Source organism: Rhincodon typus, chromosome 3, assembly GCF_021869965.1.
Source record: "Rhincodon typus isolate 14 chromosome 3, sRhiTyp1.1, whole genome shotgun sequence".
Classification (NCBI taxonomy): Eukaryota; Metazoa; Chordata; class Chondrichthyes; order Orectolobiformes; family Rhincodontidae; genus Rhincodon; species Rhincodon typus.
Window position 1 is genome coordinate 66,839,984 of NC_063334.1, and position 23,314 is coordinate 66,863,297.

Sequence of the window (23,314 nt, forward strand, 5' to 3'; positions counted from 1 at the left end):
TAACAAGGTGTAGAGCTGGATGAACACAGCAGGCCAAGCAGCATCAGAGGAGCAGGAAAGCTGACGTTTTGGGCCTAGATTCGAAACGTCAGCTTTCCTGCTCCTCTGACGCTGTTTGTCCTGCTGTGTTCATCCAGCTCTACACCTTGTTATCTCAGATTCTCCAGCATCTGCAGTTCCTACTATCTCTGAAACAATTAAACTTCATGCTTGGTTAAATGGTCACTTAGTTCTCATGGAGGTTGATACTGGTGCAGCTATATCTGTGGTTGCAGAGACTGTCTTTAACGAGGTTTGCTCTGGACTCCAACCTCTAAGTTTGCGCAAGACCTCAGCCAGACTGAGAACATACACTAGGGAACTGTTGCAGATTAAGGGTACAACTTTACGTCCTGTCTCCTATGAAAAGCTAGTGTCATTTGCCTTGTGGGCAATAGAAGTAGTGGAAATCAGGAGGCTGGACAGTGAAGAATCATCAAACCAGTGTGGTTGGCAGAATTGGCAGCACCAGCCGTACCAATTATGTAGGCTGATGGCTTAGTTTGCCTTTGTGGGATTTTAAACAAACGGTAAACTGCTTCTCACAGCTGGATAAATACCCAATACCTCACATTGAGGTCTTGCATGCAAACCTGGCAGGGGGTGCTGTCCTTACAAAGCTGGACATGAGCCACACCTAGCTACAACTGTGACGGGATGAGGAGTCCCAGATGTACACCACACGTAATACCCGTAAAAGGTTTGTACCAATATACGAGACTGCCATTTGGGGTATCATCAACCTGCGCACTTTTCCAGCGGATGATGGAGAACATTTTACAAGGGTTAGCCCAGGTTGCCATTTATCTGGACGGCTTGTTAATAACTGGGAAGACCAAAAAAGAGCTCTTGGAGAACTTGGACATGGTGTTTAAACATTTCTCCCTGGTGGGCATATGTCTTAGAAGGGAAAAATGTGCGTTTCAGGTGCCCAAGCGACCTAAATAAAAACCAAAAGAACTGTGGATGTTATAAATCAGGAACAAAAATAAAGTTGCTGGAAAAGCTCAGCAGGTCTGGCAGCATCTATGGAGGAGAAAACAGAGTTAACGTTTCGGGTCTGGTGACCCTTCCTCAGAACTGTTGAGGAAGAGTCACCAGACCCGAATCGTTAACGCTGTTTTCTCCTCCACAGATGCTGCCAGACCTGTTGAGCTTTACCAGCAACCTTGTTTTTGTAATAGAGTAGTGTTGCCTCGCCAGTGGCCCAACGGAAAGGAATACCCAATAGTTTATGCTTCCTGGATTGATTGATTGATTTATAGTCACAAGTACCGAAATACAGTGAGACACTTCGTTTAAGGGTGGTACAGGCCAATCACAGCAAGCAAAGGATGTAAAGATCAAAAAAGACTTACAGGCATACAGGTTATATTACAGGTTAGATTATTTGAGGCTACAGTCCATTCAACAGTCTGATAACGGCCGGAAAGAAGCTGTTCCTGAACCTGCTTGTGCGTGTGTTCAGGTTTCTGTATCTACTGCCTGACAGAAGAGGTTATAGGAGATCATTACCAGGGTGTGATAGGTCTTTGACGAAGTTGGCCACCTTTTCGTGGCAGCAAGCCGTGTAAATAGAGTCCACGGATGGAAGGCTGGCTTCCATGATAGTGTGGGCTGTGCTCACAACTTTCTGTAGTTTCTTACGGTCCTGGGCAGAGCAGTTGCCATACCAGACCGTTACACCCCGGACAGTAAGCTTTCAATGGTGCATCTGTAGAAGTTGGTGAGGAACTTTATGGACATGCCAAATTTCCTGAGCCACTTGAGGAAGAAGATGCATTTTTGTGCCTTCTTGACTGTCACATTTATGTGGGAAGTCCAGGACAGGTCATCTCTTATCGTCACTCCAAGGAACTTGGTGCTGTTCACTCTCCCAACCTCAATTCTGTTGATGTAGATGGGGGCATGTTCTCCTTCTTTCTTTCTGAAGTTGACGATCAGTTCTTTAGTTTTGCTGACGTTGAGAGACAGATTGTTTTCATTGCACCACAGCACCAAGCCTCTATCTCCCTTCCGTATTTTGACTCATCATTAGATATCTGTCCCACTATGATGGTGTCGTTAGCGAATTTGTAGATGGTATCCTTTTGGAATTTGGCAACATGGGGAGTACAGTAGGGGGCTGAAGACGCATTCCTTGGTCGGGGTGGGGGGTGGTGGAGGTGGTGGTGGTGGTGGTGGTCCAGTGTTGACTGTCATTGTGGAGGATTTTGGCTGATGCCGAACACAAATACACCCAGATTGAGAAGGAAGGTTTGTTGTGAGAAGGTTCCATCAATACCTTTACGGACGTGAGTTTGTCATAGTAACCGGCCACAAACCCCTGGTTCAGCCACTTAAAGGTAACAAGGCAGTGCCACCCGTAGCTTCTGGTCGAATTTAGCAGCAGGCTGTCATTCTCAGTGCATACAAATACAAGTTAGAACAACGTCCAGGAAGCCAAGTGGCTAGTGCGGATGCCTTGAGCCGTATCCCGCTGGCAGACACACTACTGCCTCCCCTGGAAGAGTCCATTCTGGTTTTAAACTTTCTGGGCACCCTTCCGGTTACACTAACCATTTCCGACTGTGGACACAAGAAGATCTAGAATAGCTGGTGGTAATGGAGGAAACAGAAAGGCCATCACAACCAGGATTGAAACATTTCTGCACCCGCGAGACCAGATCATTGTAGAGGATGGCATATTACTATGGGGAGCAAGAGTGATTGTCCTGAGTAAAGGTCAGCCAGTATCTGGCAGTGAACTCCACCAGGGTCATCCAGGGGTTTCCAAATTGAAGATGTTGGCAAGAAGTTATGTCTGGTGGCCAGGATTGGATGCTGACATAGCTGCGTCAGTGGGGCAGTTCCCAGTGTGCCAATTAGGACAGAAGTTGCCACTGACAGTGCCCCCACATTCACTGGAATGGCCAGGTAAACTCTGGACCTGGCTGTAAGTCAATTATGCCAGTCTTTTCATGGACTCAAAGGTTCCTGGCTATTGGGCATGCCCAAAGTGGTTGGATGTGCACAGAGTTCATTCAGCAAACTCAGGGATGATGATTGATAAGCTGCAAGCATCATTTGTAGATAGCAAGAACTGCAGATGTTCTGGAGTCACAGACAACACAGTGTGGAGCTGGAGGAACACAGCAGGCCAGGCAGCATCAGGGGAGCAGGAAAGTTGATGTTTTGGGTCAGGACCCTTCTTCAGAAGGAGTTCCGAAAGTCAAATGGCATTCAGCGTGTTCAGACAGATCCCAATACCATCCGTCGTCCAATGATCTGGAAGAATGTGCGACCCAAACATTGAAGACAGGCTTAAAGAAACAGCCTACAACTTCACTCAATGCCAAACTGTCCCAGTTCCTACTTGATTATAGAACCACCCCTCATGCAACCGCAGGGATAGCTCCAGAAGAGTTGCTGATGGGAAGAAGACTCCACACCAGGTTAAACCTGATATTCCCGCATCTAGGTGGGGGATAGAGGGTGAAACAGCAGCAGGAACACCAATTCCAGCCACATGCTTCCTCAAAGTGAGAGAGACTGTTAACTTCAGGGGATGAAGTTTGGTAACAGAAATGGCCCTGCATGGTACGAGGCAAAGTTGATGCGAGGTCAGGTCCCATGACTTACAAAGTTCTGTCGGTGAGGCAGTCCTGAACAAACATGCGGATCACCTGAAAGCTGCTACCTCGCAAACAGGCCAGCAGCAAAACATACCTGACACCTCAGAACAGCCAGAAGGCCTGTCAGAAACCGTGGGTTCTCTCCCTCCATCTAGTGTCAAGGAAACCTCAGAGTCTGAGATGGATGCAGCCTCAATATCATTATCGCCGGAAGAAGAGGATAAACCTCTCCCAAGTTTCTCTAGACGCAAGAGACAGGCTACAGTACAGCACGCATCACCTGTGTCATGAGTCCGTGTCAGAGGAACCAGATCTTGGGCGAAAACGTGGCAGGAGAAGCTACCTGAGAAAGACCTGGCCTACGTTCCAGACTTGGCTGGGGCGGGGGGGGGACGTGATTGGAGACAGGTGGATCTTATTGACTGGGAGCCTTGATTGGGGTTATTAACCTGGACAATCAAGAAGCCCTAGCTGATGGATATAAACATGGGAATCAGTGCGTCCTCATTTCAGGGACAGACTTCAAGCTAGCTGGTCAGAGCCAGTGTACTGTGCACATCTAAATAAAGGGTGACTTGGTGACACGATACCAGCCTCTGTGCAGTTATTTTACATGCAAACAAAAAAAATCAGAATCAAAGTGGAAGTTCCACTTTCTGTTACAACAACAGTTTAAAGACATGAACAATATGTAGCAGCTCTTGTAATTGTAATTGTAAATGGATACTTCATGTTTCCAGCTCTGAGCTCAGAATTCAAGTTGATCAAATCCTAATTACAGTCTGCCATAAAAGATATCTGATAAATGCAACCAAATAAGAAGGATGCGTTATTACTCAACAACTTCTGACAGAAAAAAGTCAAATGGAATTTTGGAAAATATCAAACAAACATTTGGCAATATTTCAAGACAACTGCAGACATATAGCTAAGAAAATTGCAGGCAAATTTAATGGCTAAATTACAGTACAAAATCTGTGTTAATGTAAAACAAAAATCACTTTAGTTCAAAGCAAACTATATAATGTAATAGAAGCACCACCATCTTATATTTCTACGTACTCCTCACAGAATCATAGATAGAGTCATAGCGAGGTACAGCAAGGAAACAGACCTTTCTGTCCAACTCGTCCATGCTGGCCAGATATCCCAGATAAATCTAGTTCCATTTGTCAGCATTTGGCCGAAATCCCTCTAAACCCTTTCCATTCATATACCCATCCAGACGTCTTTTAAAAATGTTGTAATTGTACCAGCCTCCACCACTTCGTCTGGCATCTCATTCCATACATGCACCACGCTCTGCATGAAAAAGTTGCCCCTTAGGTCCCTTTTAAATCTTTACCCTCTCACCTTAAACCTAGGCCCTCTTCCCCACGCTAGGAAAAAGACCTTGTCTATTTACCCTATCCATGCCCCTCATGATTTTATAAACCTCTATAAGGTCACCACTCAGCCTTCAACGCTCCAGGGAAAATAGTGCCAGCCTATTCAGCCTCTCCCTATAGCTCAAACCCTCCAACTCTGGCAACATCCTTGTAAATCTTTACTGAACTCTTTCAAGTTTCACAAAATCCTTCCTATAGCAAGGTGATCAGAATTTCACACAATATTCCAAAAGTGGCCTAACCAACGTCTTTTACAGCTGCAACATGACCTCCCAACTCCTATACTCATTACACTGTCCAATAAAGGCAAGCATACCAAATGCCTTCTTCACTATCCTGTCCATCTGCGACACCACTTTCGAGGAATTATGAACCTGCACTCCAAGGTCTCTTTGTTCAGCAACACTCCCCAGGATCTTACCATTAAGTATATAAGTCCTGCCCTGATTTGCCTTCCAAAATGCAACACCTCACATTTATCTAAATTAAACTCCATCTGCCACTCCTCAGTCCATTGGCCCATCTGATCAAGATTCCATTGTACTCTGAGGTAACCTTCTTCGCTATACACTGCACGTCCAATTTTGGTGTCATCTACAAAACTACTAACCTATGTTCACATCCAAATCATTTATATAAATGACGATAAGCAGTGGACCCAGCACCGATCATTGTGGCACACCACTGGTCACAGGCCTCCAGTCTGAAAAGCAACCCTCCAACACCACTGTCTGTCTTCTACATATGCAACTCAAAACATTTGCAGTGAAGGGGAGAACAGCAAATGTTAAGCAGGAACAAAAACAAATGATAAATTAGAATGGAAACTAAAATCTCGTTAAAAAGAGGTTTGAAAGTAAATAGAGGTGGCAACATGGTAACAATAACTAACGGAAAAAGTGGAGCAGAACGGTCAAGAAGCAGTGTGTCACAATTGCCAAAAGACTTTCCACCGGTTTTGTAGTGGGAGTACCTGTCAGCCAAATGCTAAAGTGAAGGATCCTCCACAGAACACTTGGGATCAGAATGAACATTGCTAGGAACTGTGTTTCTCCTTAACCAGACCTTAATCAGACTGCAGAAACATTAATATGCAAACAGTTTGAAATAAATAGTTCAGAATAGTGAATTCAATTAAGCAAAGGGAACAAATTTAACAGGGGAAGAGAAAGATGGAATTGAGAGAGAGAGAATGAGAGCGAGAACAGGAAATTGGACAAGTATTTAGTTAAATCATCACCAATAACGTAATCCTGTAGGGCAAGATACAACACTTGTTAAATGTAATTTTCAGCGTTATTGATTTGGCAGTGGTTAAGTCTAGGACATAACCTAATGCTTTTATTTTTAAAAAGAGAGATTTTTTAAAAATTCATTCATGGAATGTAGGTGCCAACGTTTATTGCCCATTCCTAACTGCCCTCAAAAGTGAAGCGGTGAGCGATCTTCTTGAACCTTTGCAGTAAGTAATTTCATAGGGCTTTTCAGAAGCGAGTTCCCGGATTTTGACTCAGAGACAGTGAAGGAACAATAAAACAGTTCCTGTTAAGGCTTGGATGTGGCTTAGAAGGGGTGTTACAGGTGGTGGTGTTTCCACGCATTTGCAGCCTTCATCATTCTAGGTTGTGAAGCAGGACTTCTCAAGTTGGGTGTCAGGACTCCAAGTGGGTTCGCAAACTCACAGGCAGTATTGGCCACATGGACCTCTGACTGAACAACAAATTACTTTATCCCATACTAACAGAAGCTCCCATCTTACACAGGACCTCCTTGCTCTCTCAAGTCTCACTCCTGCAGGATTGGAGATGGTAACTGGCACTTGGCATTCGAATGACAAATAACATTTAACTGCACATCATAGACGTTGTCTCAATCTTGTTACATTTGGTTACAATCTGCTTCAGTATCTTATGACTCACAAATGTTGAGTTTAGCATATTTGATTTGATTTTGATTTTATTGTCATATGTACTCAAGTACGAAAGTATAGAAATACAGTGGAAAGTGTATAATGTCATCACATAAGGTGCCATCTTAGGTACAAGTACCTAGATACAGTATCTTAAGAATGAGGTAGAAAGAAAGAACAAAAGGTAAAAGTTAAACATTGCAGTAATTACAATATAGTGTAAAACATACAAAATAAGATTAAAAGTCATACATTGCAGACCTTCTTAGTTTTAAGTAGAAAATAAAGAAACAAAGCACAAAGTTCAAACATTGCAGTCTTTCTTAGTCCTTAGCCACAGTGGGACAGCACTTTGAGAAATCATCTTGAGACCTGAAGTCCATACCAAGATCAGACAGGCCCCGAGACACTACCACGTACCACATGTAATTCAGCAGAGAAAAGCAACATCAACTACTGAACATAAAATCACACCAATTGATTTGGAGTGAGGGTTCAGATATTTTGTGATCAAAGGCTATAGCCTCTGTGTGAGAAATACTGGGAAAAATCTAAAATAGGAGACAATCCATTGCAAATTAGCCACATTCACTATTAGTCATTTGTTATTAATGTGCATTACTTGTGAAAAACAAATGATGACATACAGTGTGTTTAGTAATATTTTGAATTTAGTAGACCTTAAAGTATTGTTTTCTGGAACAATACATCAACAACTGACATGGGAAACATTTAAAAAATACTGCCTTACTTTTGGTTGTTTGTACAATTTTGCTGCAGTTTGTTAAAAAGGTATTTTTAAAATTACAAAAAGAAAAACATAATAGATGTAGACAAAGCCTTTCTTATTTTTAAAAATTTTCATTCAGCCAAAAAGAATTACAGTAATAGAAAGACATTTTGGACCAAGGTAAGCGGACACAGGGAGGGTAACAAGACAGACCCAATATTTATTTTTCCTATTCATTTGTGGGATGTGGGTGCTGCTCGCTGGCCGGCCAGCATTTCTTGCCCATTCCTAGTTGTCCTTGAGAAGGTGCCCTTGGTGGTGAGCTGCCTTCTTGAACCGCTGCAGTCCTCCTGATGTTGGTTGACTCACAATGCTATTAAGGAGGGAATTCCAGGATTTTGACCCAGTGACAGTGAAGGAACGGTGATATATTTCCAAGTCAGGATGGTGAGCGACTTGGAGGGGAACTTGAAGGTAGCGGTATTCCCATATATCTGCTGCCCTTGTCCTTCTAGATGGAAATGGTCGTGGGTTTAGAAGATGCTGTCGGAGGATCTTTGGTGAACTTCTGCAGTGCATCTTGTAGATAGTACACACTGCTGCTACTGAGCATTGGTGGTGGAGGGAGTGAATGCTTGTAGATGTGGTGCCAATCAAGCGGGCTGCTTTCTCCTGAATGGTGTCAAGCTCCTTGAGTGTTGTTGGGGCTACACCCAGGCAAGTGGGGAGTATTCCATCACACTCCTGACTTGTGCCTTGTAGGACAGGCTTTAAGGAGTCAGGAGGTGAGTTACTTGCCACAGTATTCCTAGCTTCTGGCCTGCTCTTGTAGCCACTGTGTTAATGTGGTGTGTCTAGTTGAGTTTATGATCAATGGTAACCCCCAGGATGTTGATAGTAGGGGTTCAGTGATGGTAACACCACTGATGTCAAGGGACTATGGTTAGATTGTCTCTTATTGGTGATGGTCATAGCCTGGCATTAGCGTGGCGCGAATGTCACTTGCCACTTGTCACCCCAAGCCTGGATATTGTCCAGATTTTGTTGCATGTGAACATGGACTGCTTCAGTATCTGAGGAGTCATGAATGGTGCTGAACATTGTGCAATCATCGGCGAACATTCATACTTCTGACCTTATGATGGAGAGAAGGTCATTGATGAAGCAGCTGAAGATTTTTGGGCCTAGAACACTACCCTGAGGAACTCCTGCAGAGATGTCCTGGAGCTGAGATGATTGACCGCCAACAACCACCCTCCTATGTGTCAGGTATGACTCCAACCACCAGAGAGTTTGCCCCCTGATACCCTTTGATTCCAGTTTTGCTTGGGCTCCTTGATGCCACACTCAGTCAAATGCAGCATTGATATCAAGGACTGTGACTCCCATCTCACCTCTGAAATTCAGCTCTTTTGTCCATATTTGAACCAAGGTTGTAATGAGATCAGGAGCTAAGTGGCCCTGGCAGAATCAAAACTGGGCGTCACTGAGCAGGTGCTGCTTGATAGCACTGTTGATGACAAGTTCCATCACTTTAGTGATGAATATTAAGTTTAAACCAAGGATCAAAGCTTATGAAGTGGGTACTGTTAAGTTCCTTTGGCTGATCATACAAGTTGATAGGCTGTGATATTCAGCAACATAAATGGTCATAAGCAGGAACACCAACTTAACTACTCAAACAGAAACTGCATCTGCAATATTTCAAATCTATTTGTTTCAAAGTCATGAAAAGAACTTTTTCAGCAGACTTTCATAAAAATGTGGTTCTAAAAATATATAATTAGTTACTCCAAGCAGTTAATATGTTTGGTTTTTCTCATGTAGTTCACTACTTTCTGTAACTGTATTTTGCTTAAGCTTTATATTTCTGCCAAGAGGCTTATTCATCATGCTTAACTATATTAAAACAACTGCATAGCGTGCAACATTTTCCACAGAGTATATTTGTTGCAGATGCATGCAATATCTTCAAGTATGGTACAGTTAGGAATGAACTGTAAGCATTTCCTGTGCAAACTGTACATATGCCAATATTGCACTATAGCATAAGAACATGGCATGTTATACGAGGTACAAAATAACAGGCTGACATCCGTCATCAGCAAACATGAAATATACATTTTTGGATATCAGATTTAGCCACAGATATTTGAATTGCAAAATTTAAAAAATTAAAGTTGAGCGAAGAGAATGAAGGCGACTATTCAACCAAACTGCACAAAAAAATTGGCTTTACTTTCCAGAAACAAAATAATCTCAAAAATTCATTATTCAACTAAAGCATGGCAATTTTTCATAATACAGAAAAGCATCTAACAACAGAGTAGAAGCATTGCTGGTACATGTAAGATATTGTTCAAAAACATCAAGGCACAAATTTACAAAAGCAATGTTTTAAATGGGCCATTCAAGATAATTCTTAGTTGATTATAAAGACATTGTAAATTGAGACAGCGAAGGTTATTTAAATAATGTATAAGATTAGATAGGATTATATAGATAATGTTGAGAGACTGAGCTCTTGGTTCCTGCAATGTGAATGCATTGGGCCCTTAAAATGAGTTTCCCAAAGATCCAGATTATATTTAGACAACTGCAAAGCCAGAGAGTGTAGATGAACAGCATAAACAAATGGATAAGTTTATATGTCTGAAAAGGTAATATCAGAAAGGAAAAAAAGGATCTGCTACGCAATTTTTTTGGAAACACCGTTAATGCAAAAATTTTGACAGATAAACAATTCAAACACAGATGATGGTGAATTAACAAATGTGAAAGAAAATCTAACTGATACATAGACACTTACCCTGGCAAATTCCAGAGAGACTGGGTGCTACAGGAGGCAAAAAGAGTAGGCCATCAGTCAGGATAACAGAAGACATCTTGCTCTACTATAATTTCCTTGCTGTGATGCAAAAAAACCTTAAATCTGGTAACTATTAAAAGTGAATAAAATAGGTGCCAAACTGGTTAAGAACTTTCTAGCAGGGCAAAAGTTGAGACAGCAGTACAAATGAGACAACTAATGGGGAATTTTAAAACTGGAGGAGATACAGCACAATGGCAAATTTTGGAGCCATTCATGATTCAACATCATGCCTGCTGGAAACACCAAGCTCTCCCTGGAGCTTTCAAATTTAGCACTTGTCTGTGCTGCGTTAGCAGATGTCTACTAAGTCCAAGGTGGAGCTATAAAATAGTTAAGACATATATGACCACATTTCCAGATACACTTAAACCCTCTGCAAAGGTCTTAAGAGTCTAAAAATGTATTACACGTTAGCCAAACATGTAATGCAGATCATGAAGTTATAACTGCATTTACTTTGCAACTCTAACTTCACTATAAACTGGTTTGTTCATTTAAATGCAAAGTTCAAGTCTGATACATTTTTGAAGAATTCTAAGAGGATGTCCATTGGATCTGTGAAATTTTTTTTTTCGAAACACCCAGAATTCTTAAGATGTTCAGTGCATTAACTCCTATTTGCACAGTGTACAAGCTTTGGGTCATTTTAGTTCAAATTAGACCATAAGCCATAACTTGCTGTCCCAGGTCATCAAAGTGCATCTGCTGTGAATTAGCCTTGACTACACACTGGTAGGCTTTTTTATTTTCTCTGTGATAAGTTGATGAGCAGCTGAGAGAATGGAGTATCTGGCAATAACTGGCGAAATGAAACTTCACACTTATAACTGTTCATGTTCAGAGCAGAGAAGCTGACTAGCAGTAGTTGGAATAATATTAAAATGGTACCTCGTCTGAAAGGGAAATTACTTCCCTTTCTATGGTGAGTGCAGTTTCTACCTATCATGCAGATAAAACAAACACACACCAGCAAAGTGGTGAGGCAGACTGAAAGACACTACTGCAATTACCATCTCAATTTTGGCTTGCTCAGCAGTCTTTTATCGATTGGGCATCCTGACAAAGCTAATGATGGAGAATTGCAACTCCAACAGCGATTTCTCAATTTCTGAGTTCAACCATACATCTACCCCTCAGCTGACATTATTGCACCATTTTTACATAAATCACAGCAAGACCAATTCACATCACCATTCTAATGACAGCAAATTATGGCCCAAATGAAAGTCAGTACTATGGAGACCATTGCATACACCATAATGTTAAAAGAAAATTGTAAATATTATATGGAAATATTTTAGAATGCTCTATTTTTCCCAGCTGAGGCTTTCCAGCTGATACTATGAAAACCTGTACTGAAAAATTTTCAAACCTAAAATTTGTGGCAGCAACAGAGTTACTACAAAAAGCAGAAAAATCCTGTGGAATAACTAGCTCCATAAAAACTCCTTTATCTCGCATTCATGTCTAATTATTGAGATTTTCTGTGAAAATAAAGGTATCAGAAAAACAACGAATTTCTTAAATCATCTAATAGATCAAAACACTAAGTGACCAATGAAGAGCACCATTTGCCGTGGAATATTTAGGGTCTCATGGCTGTGGCTGTGGCTGGGTTTAACAGTAGCTACAAAAGAAATCCAATACCTTTATGGTGGAAACATGTATTCTGTTGCTTTGTTACTTGCATATTCTATCGCCATATGATCATGATCAAACTGAAGGAAGGGGAATAAACATATGCTTGTTGTCAATAATCTTTGCAGCTGGGGCAAATAAAAAGAAAACCTGTATTCTCTGATTTATGTGGTGCATAAACTATTGCCATATTTCTCAGGGCTTCATTGTATAGTCCCTTGACACTCATGGAACAAAACTGAAGCTTAACACAAAGGCTTAATTTCAACTGACAAAGAATCCCCACTTGACATTAAAAGCTTAATATATTAAATTATTTTACTGTATTTGACCTTTTATTGCAACAGTAACACAAAATAGTTTATGAACATAAACAGTAAAGTATGAAAAAGAAAATAATTTATATAATACCTCTATTTACAGATCTGGCCAAATAGGTCGGGATCATGACAAGTAGTTCAGAGAGCAGAAAAGTTATGATAGAATTAGAAATTAAAAAGTAAGCAAGCGATTCTGGAAGGCAAGGGAAACAAAAGCTAGCTGAGAAAGATGTGAGTTTAGCAAGGTTACTGGAATATGTTTTAAAGCAAGGAGGCTGAAAAATAAGACAGGAGCTGGAAGCTCAGGTTGGGATACGGCAGTACAGTATAACCGTAAGTGAGATTTGACTGAAATATGGGCAGAATTGGCAACTTGAGATTCCTGATTGTAAGGGATTCAGACAAGATAGACTGAAGACAGAAGAGGAGGGGAGGGTTGCAATGCTGATCAGGAATCAATTATAGCAGTGGGGGAGGACGATATCTAGGAAGATAATCAAATGAGATTGTATAGATAGAAGTATGGGGGTAAGCATGCTGTTGGGTATGTACTATAGGCTTTGGAACAATCAAAAGGAGAAATAGAGGATCAAATATGTAATCAAATTTCAGAGAATTATAAGAATAAGAAGCCAGTAATAGTAGTAGATTTTAACTGCCCATATATTAACTGGTTTTAGTGTGGAAGTTACAGCAGGAACAAAATTCTTAAATTGTATTCAGGAAAAACTTTTAGCCAGTCTGTAGAAACTCCACAAGGGAGGGGACAGCTCCGCACCAAATATTCAGAAATGAAGCCTATTCGGGAAAGGTGCAGTTTGGAGATAATGATCATAACCCAGTTACAGATTTGATTTGATTTGATTTATTTATTGGCACGTGTATCTTGTTTCAAAATACAATGAAAAGTGTTGTATAGTGTCACCATTCTCCAGTGCCATCTTAAAACATAGAAAAATAAGCCAAAACCTAGAATATAAAGGCAGAAAAGTGAAGAAATAAAGTCTCCAACTTTACAGTCCTTCTTGTTAAGTGTTCCGTCATAGGCCATGGGCCCGGTGGCCAGGTATGAGTCCCCTGCCACCGCTGGAACGAAAGTTGTCACTCTTCAGTGCCACCTTGCCTCCACCAAAAGCCTCGCCACTATCAGTCCTAGCTGGATCTCACAAATGCAGATGTCACCAATGCAGCCAGGCACTGAACCAGCCCAAATTCGACTCCGTCACTGTCAGGTGTCTACTTTGGGCCCAACTCGCTGATGCAGCTGTTGCTGATGCCACCGGGTCTCATACTGGGCCAAACCTGTCTCCGCCGCCACCTCCATGGAACTGTGCTGGAAGCAAACACCGCCAGGAACTCAAACTTGCCTTCGCAGCAGCAGCCATGAGTCGGCACTAGGACCAGCTCAATGATGCAGAAGCCTCCAGGAACCCAAACCCGCCTCCAATGCCACCACCACAAGTCTGTACTGCTGGGCCTATTCGCTGCTGCAAACATGCTCTTCACCAGGAGGTAAGTAAATAAAAATAGAAGAGAAAAAATGAGTGAAGGCAGGAAATAAAAGAAATGAAAAGTAGGCGGAGCCCTGGGCTCAAAAGCCCTACTCCACTGCCATCTTACCAGAAGGATTTCGGATAGTTATGGAAACTATAAGGATGGACCAGAAATAAAAGGTTTAAACTGGGAAAAGGCTAATTTTACTAAGATTAGATATGAGTTCGCCGAAATGGACTGGGAGTGGCTACTAGCAGATAAAGCTGTGATAGAGTAGAGAAAGACATACACGGAGGCTATACAGAGGGTACATGGCAAAAAAGTGTTCCCATAAAGACAAAGGATGGGACCAAGACTACAGAACCCTAGATGTCAAGGGACATAAAGGTTAGGATTAAAAAAAAATGTATGGCAGAACTCCTAGAGGAGCATAAAAAGTGCATGGGGGTCTTAGAAAGGAAATTAGGAAAGCAAAGAAACTGCATGAGAAAATGTTGACAAAGGTTAGTAAGATTAGAAAGGAAGACTCAATACTTCTATAAATATATAAAAGAGCAAGAGAATAACTGGTGAAACAACAGAGATAATAGTGACCGTAAACATAATCTGCACAGGGACCCAAAAGAAACAGGCACAGTCCTGAATGAATACTTTGCATTAGTCTTTAACAATGAGAAAGGATGATGCAGATAGAGAGATCAGGGTAGAGAACTGTAAAATATTAGAAGAAATTAAGAGAGAGAGAGGAGGTACAAAAGGGTTAAGCAGACTTAAAAGTGGATCCATCTGCAGGCCCAGATGAGATGAATATGGAGGCTGTTCAGGGAAGCCTGGGAGAACACATCAGAGACCCTTGCAATAATTTTCAAGTACTCTCTAGCCAAAGATGAGGTGTTAATGGACTGGAGGATTGCTAAAGTTGTGTCATAATTTCAAAAGGGATAAAGAGATAGATCACAGAATTACAGGTGAATGAGTCTAACCTCAGTTGTGGTGAAGTTATTAGAAAGAATTCTGAGGGACAGCAGATATCGACATTAGGAGAAACACAGAACAATCAGGCTTAGGCAGAATGGATTTGCTAAGGGAAAGCAGTGTTTTGACAAACTTGCTCAAATATTTTGCAGGAGGTAACCATGTTGAAGATGTTGATGAGGGTAATGCATTTGATGTGGTCTATGTGGACTTCAGCAAAGCTTTTGTAAAGGTCCCCTAAGTTAGACTGGTCAAGAAAGTAAGCTCATGAGATCCAAGGCAAAGTGGTACCCTGGATTCAAAACTGGCCAAGATGCAGGAACCAGACGGCAATGGTAGAAAGATGCTTCTTTTACTGGAAGTCTGTTTCCAGTGGGGTTTCACAGGGCTGGATACAGGAGCTTTGCTGTTTCTGGTGTATACAGTCATACAGTTATACAGCATGGAAACAGATCCTTCTGTCCAACATATCTGTGCCTACCAGATATCCTAAACTGATCTAGTCCCATTGCCAGCATTTGGCCCATATTCCTCTAAACACTTCCTATTCATGTGCACATCCAGATACCTTTTAAATGTTGTAATTATCTCCCACCTCCACCATCTCCTTTGGTAGCTGTTTCCATACATGCACCACCCTCTGTGAGAGAAAGTTGCCCCTCAGGTCCTTTGAAATCTTTTCCCTCTGACCTTAAACCTATGCCCTCTACCTTTGGACTCCTTTACCCTGGGAAAAAAAGACCCTGGCTATTCACCCAATCCATGCCCCTCATGATTTTATAAACCTCTATAAGGTCCCCCCTCAGCCTCTGATGCTGCAGGGAAAATAGCCCCAGCCTATTCAGCCTCTCCCTATAGCTCAAACCCTCCAACTCCGGCAACATCCTTGTAAATCTTTTCTGAACGTGTTCATGTTTAACAACAACTTTCCTATCGCAGGGAAACCAGAATTGAATTCAGTATTATAAAAGTGGCCTCTCCAATATCCTTAATAGCCACAAGATGACATTTCAATTCCTATGCTCAATACACTGACAAATAAAGGCAAGCGTGCCAAATGACTTCTTCACCACCATGTCTACCTGCGACTCCACTTTCAAGGAATTACGTACCTGCACCCCTAGGTCTCTTTTTGGCAACACTGCCCAGGGCCCTACCATTAACTGTATAAGCCTTACCAAAATGCAACACCTCACATTTATCCAAATTAAACTCCATCTGCTATTCCTTGGCCTATTGGCCCATCTGATCAAGGTCCCATTATGCTCTGATATAACCTTCTTCACTGTCCACTACACCACCTACTTTGGTGTCATCAGCAAACTTACTAAGCATATCTCCTATGTTCACATCCAAATAATTTATAGAAATGATGAAAACAGTGGACCCAGCACTGATCCATGCGGCACACCGCTGGTCAGAGGCCTCTAGTCCAAAAAACAACCCTCTACCACAAACCTCTGTCTGCTACCTTCAAGCTCCCCCTGTAATCCATGTGATCCAAACTTGCTGAACGCCTTGCTGAAGTCCATGTAGACATTGTCTACCACTCTGCCTTCATCAGTCTTCTTTGTCACCTCTTCAAAAAAAACTCAATCAAGCTAGTGAAAAATGATTTCCTAAGACAAAGCCATGTTGACCATCCCTTGCCTTTCCAAATGCATTAAATTCTGTCCCTCAGAATTCCCTCCAACAATTTACCCGCCACTGACCGCAAGCTCACTGGTCTGTCTTTTCCTGATTTTTCCTTACCACCTTCCTTAAATAATGGCACCACAATAACCACCCTCCAGTCTTGCGGCACTTCACCCGTGGCTGTTGATAATACAAATGTCTTAGCAAGGGACCAGCAATCTCTTGCCTAGCTTCCCACAAAGTCCTGGGATACACCTGATCAGGTTAATGGTTTAGATTTGAATGCAGAGGGTATGATCAAGTAGTTCATGGATGACATGAAATTTGGTAGGGTAGTAAGTGGAGAGGAGAGTAGCCATAAATTGTACGAGGCTATCAACAGATTGTTCAGCTGGGAAGTACGGGGGCAATGAAATTCGAAAGGGAAAGGTATGAGGCAATTAAGAATTACACTATGAATGGTAGGATCCTGGAAAGGACAGAGGAACATCTGTGTGCATATCCCTGATGCCTGAAGGTGCAGGGCAAGTAGAAGAGGTGTGTTAAGGAGGCACATGGGATACTTGCTTTTACTAGCCAAGGCACAGTACAAGATCAAGTATGTTATTCTGGAACTGTATAAAACATAACTTAGTCTACAATTGGAGCACTATATGCAGTTTTGCTACTATCAAATATAGGAGGGATATGATTGCAATAGGGAGGGTCCAGAGGATATTTCTAGGATGCTGCCTAGACAGCAGGATTTCAGCTATGGGGAAAGATTAGACAGACTAGGGTTGTTTACCTAATAAAAAGTGTATAAGGTTACAAGGGGCATAGATCTGGTGGATATGAATACATTTTTCCATTAGTAGATGGATAAATAACCAGGGAGCATAGGTTTAAGGTAAAAGGTAGAAGGATGAGAGGAGAGTTGAGGAGAGTTTTGTTTCATCCAGAAGGCAGTGGGAGTCAGAAACTCTCCTAACACTTGAGCAACATTTGCACATTCACTTGAGGTCAGAGTCTCCAGAGCTATGTGCCAAAAGCTGGAAAATAGGATTGTGTAGTTAGATCTATGTTGACCGGTGCACACGTGATGGGCTATCTGAGAATTTGGCGCAGAAGCAGGCCACTTGACCCCGCAATTCAATAAAATCATGGCAGATCTGATTTCTCCACATTCCCAACTATCTGTTGATAACTTTTGTAGTTTCACAGGATTTTTTGTACCATTTTAAGAATGGCAATTAGGACTTTGACTTAATATCTCATTCAAAGGAACTACACGCTCAGTACTACAGTGAGGCATTCCCCCTAGGTTGCTGTGCACATATCCTGAGGTGGGACATGAACCAACAACATTCTGAGTCAGAGATGAGAGTTCTAGAAACTGAGACAAATTGAACTTTGATATTTTGCAAGATATTCTAGAAGGCATCCTCAAATAACAAAAAGTCTTTGGCAGTTTAGGCAGTGTTTGAAAGATTAGAATTGAAACACCTGCAGGCAACGAGAGGCATATACTAACATGGCATACTTATGATGCTCTTGTACCATTCATCGATCCATGAGTACAAACATTAGGAGAGTCCTCATTAGGAGAGTCATCCTTTGCACAACAGACAACAACCTTTTAATATTTATTTTGAGTTGTGGAGAAACAATCAAATATTATTTATTTCTCATTCCTAGATGTTCCAAAGGCAACACAATGTAGTTTGGGTTTGTTACGTGTATGCCAGATGAGTTAGAACCAGATAGTTTGTGGATTTCTTTCCTGGTCCAAGATTCAGAATTCTAGTCATTGAACAGTCTTGGGCAGTTTTCTTGTGTTCGGCTAACAAACAGCAAATGTGGCTAGACTATAAGTTCACAAAAGGCAATTTTAATGTCAAAATAAGTCATCAGGTGGCATCTAAATAAATTCTATGTTAGACAGGTGGAGCATCAGGTGAAGCTATCAATTTCTTCCTGCTACTTTGCAGTAATCATGAAAGGTATTCTCCATTTATATGTTACTGCCCTCAAGCCAAAAAGACGCTTTGCCCATCACACAAATAAATAATGTGGTATATTAGCTTGCTACTCATGTAATGCCAGGTACATGGACTGTACCTTCCAATGGACAGTGTCAAACAAGGCTTCTCTCTGACTGACTGCTGTGAATAGCTTCCCAACCATGCCCAGTCTATGCTTGCCAAACTCAGAACATTCTATCCAATGTAGTTTAACTGTCTATCCAGACAGTTCTGCTACTGAACAACATTTACTGCATAATCCTCACGGTGCTAAGAATTATACCAGATTCCAAATAAGGATCGTCAGTTAGACCCACAGTATGATGCATTTGCACATGCTAGAAGCTACATTTATTTACAGGGTACTGTTCCTTGTTGACAAAAGGAAGATGTCCACACAGTGCACCTTTTTCATTGAGGAAATGTTACGAAAACAGCCAATACTTGCTGCAACCTTATGGCAACAACTTCACTAATTGAGAGTCGACTTGTCTGATTTGAATAGTCAATCGTACAGTTAACTGTTCCTGCTGAATCTCCACACCATATACAATCCAGCAAATCAGCATCTTCTTCTAATGCTCTAAAGTCGTTTCTTTTCAAAGCTCAGCAGGTTTGGCGGGATCTGTGCTGAGGAAGGATCACTTGACCCAAAATGTTAACTCTGATTTCTCTCCACAGATGCCGCTAGACCTGCAGAGCTTTTCCAGCAATTTGTTTTAGTTTCTGATTTACAGCATCTGAAGTTTGTTCCGTTTTTGTTTCCTTTCAACTCACCATTTACTTGCATTTCAGCTCTGACAAGCACAAGGTGAAAAGTTTTCACCTCGTGCACTTTTTAACCGATGATGGAACTGGTCAAACATGGATGGCAGGTTAGACAGGTGAGATGGGCTAGGGCTGATATCCTTGACCAATTTCAGTCAAACCTGACAAGTCTCTCAAAATTCTGCAAATATTCTTGAGGAATCAGTTTCTGAATGAGGCACCTTCAACAATCGAATATTATCCTATCTAACAAGAAGCAATCAATGGGTTCATGTAATGCACAATAGAAACCACAGATGTCTGGCAAAGTTCCAGTCAAGCTGTTTATTCAGTTTTATATTTTGCAGATAAGCGGACTCGAATTTTTAGAGGCTTAAAAGATTGACTTATGTTCCAAGTATTACAGTAGTGAGGAATCCAATCATACATGTAATTTATCCAATCAGAAGCCAACCATTTGCACCATTGGCTGATTTGTCCAGTCCCAGAGACTAAGCAGGAAAGAGCAGGTTAGGTAGCTAACCAAATGCACTCCTGTTTCAGAAGGTTTCTGCTTTAGGGCTCTTACAGCACATAGGTAGTATCCATGCCTTGGAGCCAGAAGGCCTGGATTCAAGCTCCCCTATAGTAGGTGTGTCATACACATTTGAACAGGATGATTTAAAAATATACAGACCGTTTAAAAAAATTCTCCTCACTGCTAAAGCTTCATCCCTATAATTACTTCAGTAAATCTCTTCAGTGTCCTCTCTTTCCTTCCTGGACAATCCAAAACATGATACATTGCACTGAACAAGGAAATCTTCCGTCAATTACCAGAATACCTTCTTTCAGCTTAAACACCATCATTCCACCCCATTGAAAACCATTTGTAAGTTGCACCAACGAGAGCAAGGATACATACATGCTGGATGGGGAACAATGTCCATCACTAAGAGCAGCTTGATAGCATGATTACAGTCTCAATCCTAGACACAGCTGTCAAAGCAGACTTGCACATTTGGTAAGAACACCAATACAAGAGAAAAATCTACTTCACATCTCAGCAATCTACCTGGAGATGCAGGATAGTAATGCCAGGAATAACCATAGCATAATCCCTGTGGAATGATGTCGTTCCAGCTATCATACCCTCCATAACCACGTGTAACCAATACTGTTATGAGTAACCTAATGAGACAGCTAAATCTAGATACTGGTTAAGGACCAGCAACTTCTTTATGTTTAAAGTAGACAATAAACCCACAAGGTTCCATGGTTTTGAACAAACAAACTAAATTTACCATTCAAAGTTTGAAAGTAAAACAATCTGCAATATTAACTTCTACTCCAACATCTAGAATTAACATGAGGCAAGTATGAATTAACTGACGAACTGTGGTCAAACCTCCTTTAGAGCACACCAATTAGCAGATGCATCCAAGACAGATCCCATAGATTTTTCAACAATCTGCCAAGATGTTAGGAAAACTGTGTGTTACCAAATCTCATTAAACATTTGCCTCCTTAATAAGGGATCCCAATTCTTAGCTTTCAAAAATTGATCCCTGGAATTCCCTCTAAGCTGATCAACTATGGACTGCTCACATTTTGGTAGTTTAATATCTTGCCCTGAGACTGTGTTCTATTGGATTCCAAAGGGAGTACTTCAGCAGCTACTCATGAGCACCATTCAAACTCTTTCACAGCCACATGACTGGCACTATGCCTGGGTTTAACTGAACTTCAATCTTTCTCGGCTGCACCAAGCAAATATTGCATGTGGGTATCCCTCACCCAATTCTCAGCTACCAAACTCCTCCTAAAACCCTCACTTCTCTGTGAAAAGAGCAACAATTTACCTGTGTGCAGATACCTTCTACAGTTGCTCATCTCTCTAACACACCACTTACCTTCTCTCATCTTCTCAGCTCCCTTGAACTTCTCCCAAGTCCTAAATGCTTGGAGATTGCTAACAAAAGCAGCTGTACTGCCTGGAGGCTCGCTCTCCACTTCTAAACATCCGACTGACCAACCTCATGCCACCACTTGCAGGCTCCGCTCCAAGTTAAACACCATCCTGATTTGGAACCATATTGTTGTTTCTTCAACATCACAATCATAATCCAAGAACTCTCTACTTAACAAGAGTGTAGGTATTTACAGAACTACATGGACTGTGGCAGTTCAAGAAAGTGACTGAACACTGGCAAGGCAACTAAGCCGGATTGAACAGCAAAGATCATGTCCCTCTTAACAGATTAAAAGTAAGTTTTCCCATCCTACTAACAAAATTTTAAAGGACTGGAAAGCCTGTCTGTCCCTTCCATTGTCAACGATCGTAGAAACTGCTAGGAAGCAATTTATAGAATTAGCAAAGGGGCCACTAATGCCTTGCTTGGAAGAATGCTCGGTAGTGCCATTTCTCCCTCCAAAAAGAACCAGTCATTCACTTCACAAATATTTTGTTCAGTCAGAGTTCTGTGTTTAAAAACTATGCTTCTATGACTTCCCAGTTTTAAATACTTCTGTATCAGAAAGTTAGATATATTGTTATATTATTTGTAAAGAGATAGGAATTAATTGTTGTGACATCAATATATATCTTGAGATTCTAAGTTTACCATTGTTCTTCAGTGACATATTAAGTAACAACATATCAGTTTAGCACCACATGGAGATGCAAGACATTCCTGCATTTTGAGTCTAAAGTTCAATCATTTCTAACCTACGGGAATCAGAACACACAATAGTGGCAGCAGTTATCAGAGTAAAAACCAAAATGTTTCAAAAGAAGTTAGTGCTGGTTTAGACTGTCAAAATCAAAGCAAATTAGTACTAGAGAGAGAAAAATTGGATCAATCATTGAAAACACAATGTCAGTGGTGGTGGTAATGAACACATAGCCAGCCCGCGGCACATTGAGTGTTTGATTAGGCTGTAAGGACGTTAAGAAGTTAAACAGAACTGTAGACTAACAGTCACTTCCTTTCTAAAAGGCACTAGCCATGTCTAAATGGTGAGAGGTTGCAGAGTTCTGACATGCGGTGATCTGGGTGCCCTAGTGCATGAATCTCAGAAGATTAGGATGGAGGTACAGAAAGTAATCAGGAAATCTAATAGAATATTATGATTTACTGCAAGGGGAACTGAGTGCAAGAATTGGGAAGCTAAGCTCCAATTATACAGGGCATTGGCAAGACCGCATCTAGAGTACCATGTACAGTACTGGTCACTGTACTTACGTAAGGATGTTAATGTATTGGAAGTAATATCAGAGAAGGTCTCTAGACAAATACGTGAAAAGAGTGGATTTCTTCATGAGGAAAGGCTAGACAGGTTAGGCCTCTTTCACCTGAAGTTTGACCTAATTGAAACATACAAGATCCTAAGCAGACTTGACCAGGTGGATGTCAAAAGGATATTTCCTATTTTGGTAGAGCCTAGAACTAGGGGCCCTGGTTTTAAATCAAGGTGTAGTCCCTTTAATACAAAACAGGAGGGATCATCTTTTTCTCTCAGAGAGTTGAAAGTCATTGAAATTCCCTTCCTCAGAACACATTAAAGCAGAATCTTTAACGTTTTTAAGGCAGAGGTAGGTAACTTATAGATTACAAAGGGGATGAAAGATCATCAGGGATATGCAAGATTGTAGTAGAGTTGAGGTTAAAATCAGATCAGCCATGATCTTATTGAATGGTGGAGCAGGCTCAAAGAGTCAAGAGGCTTACTCTTGCTCATTGATTGTATGTACATAAGAGGAAAAGATCATTTAAAGGGCAGGAAAGAAAGGGTTATATGTCTTTAATAGCTGAAAGCTAAGTGAAGATGACAAAAACCCAGATGAAAAGCTTTAAAACATTCAGCATTCAATTTTGGATGGAGATGAATCATCAGATGTACTTATATAAATTTCATGACCTGAAGGAGGAACCAGGTGAGTCTGTTGA

General features: G+C 41.3%; 1 protein-coding gene across 4 annotated transcripts in view; it reads right to left on the reverse strand.

The window, feature by feature from the left end:
- Nucleotides 1-23,314, reverse strand: part of LOC109911791 (synuclein, alpha interacting protein) — a 121,428-nt gene that overhangs the window by 91,297 nt on the left and 6,817 nt on the right. The window contains exon 2 of one of the 4 annotated variants that reach the window (XM_048595130.1): nt 10,490-10,516. The exons of the other annotated variants lie outside the window; for them this stretch is intronic. The gene's annotated coding sequence lies outside the window, so the exon portion shown is untranslated. The remainder of the gene's footprint in view (nt 1-10,489; nt 10,517-23,314) is intronic. 4 annotated transcript variants of the gene reach the window in all.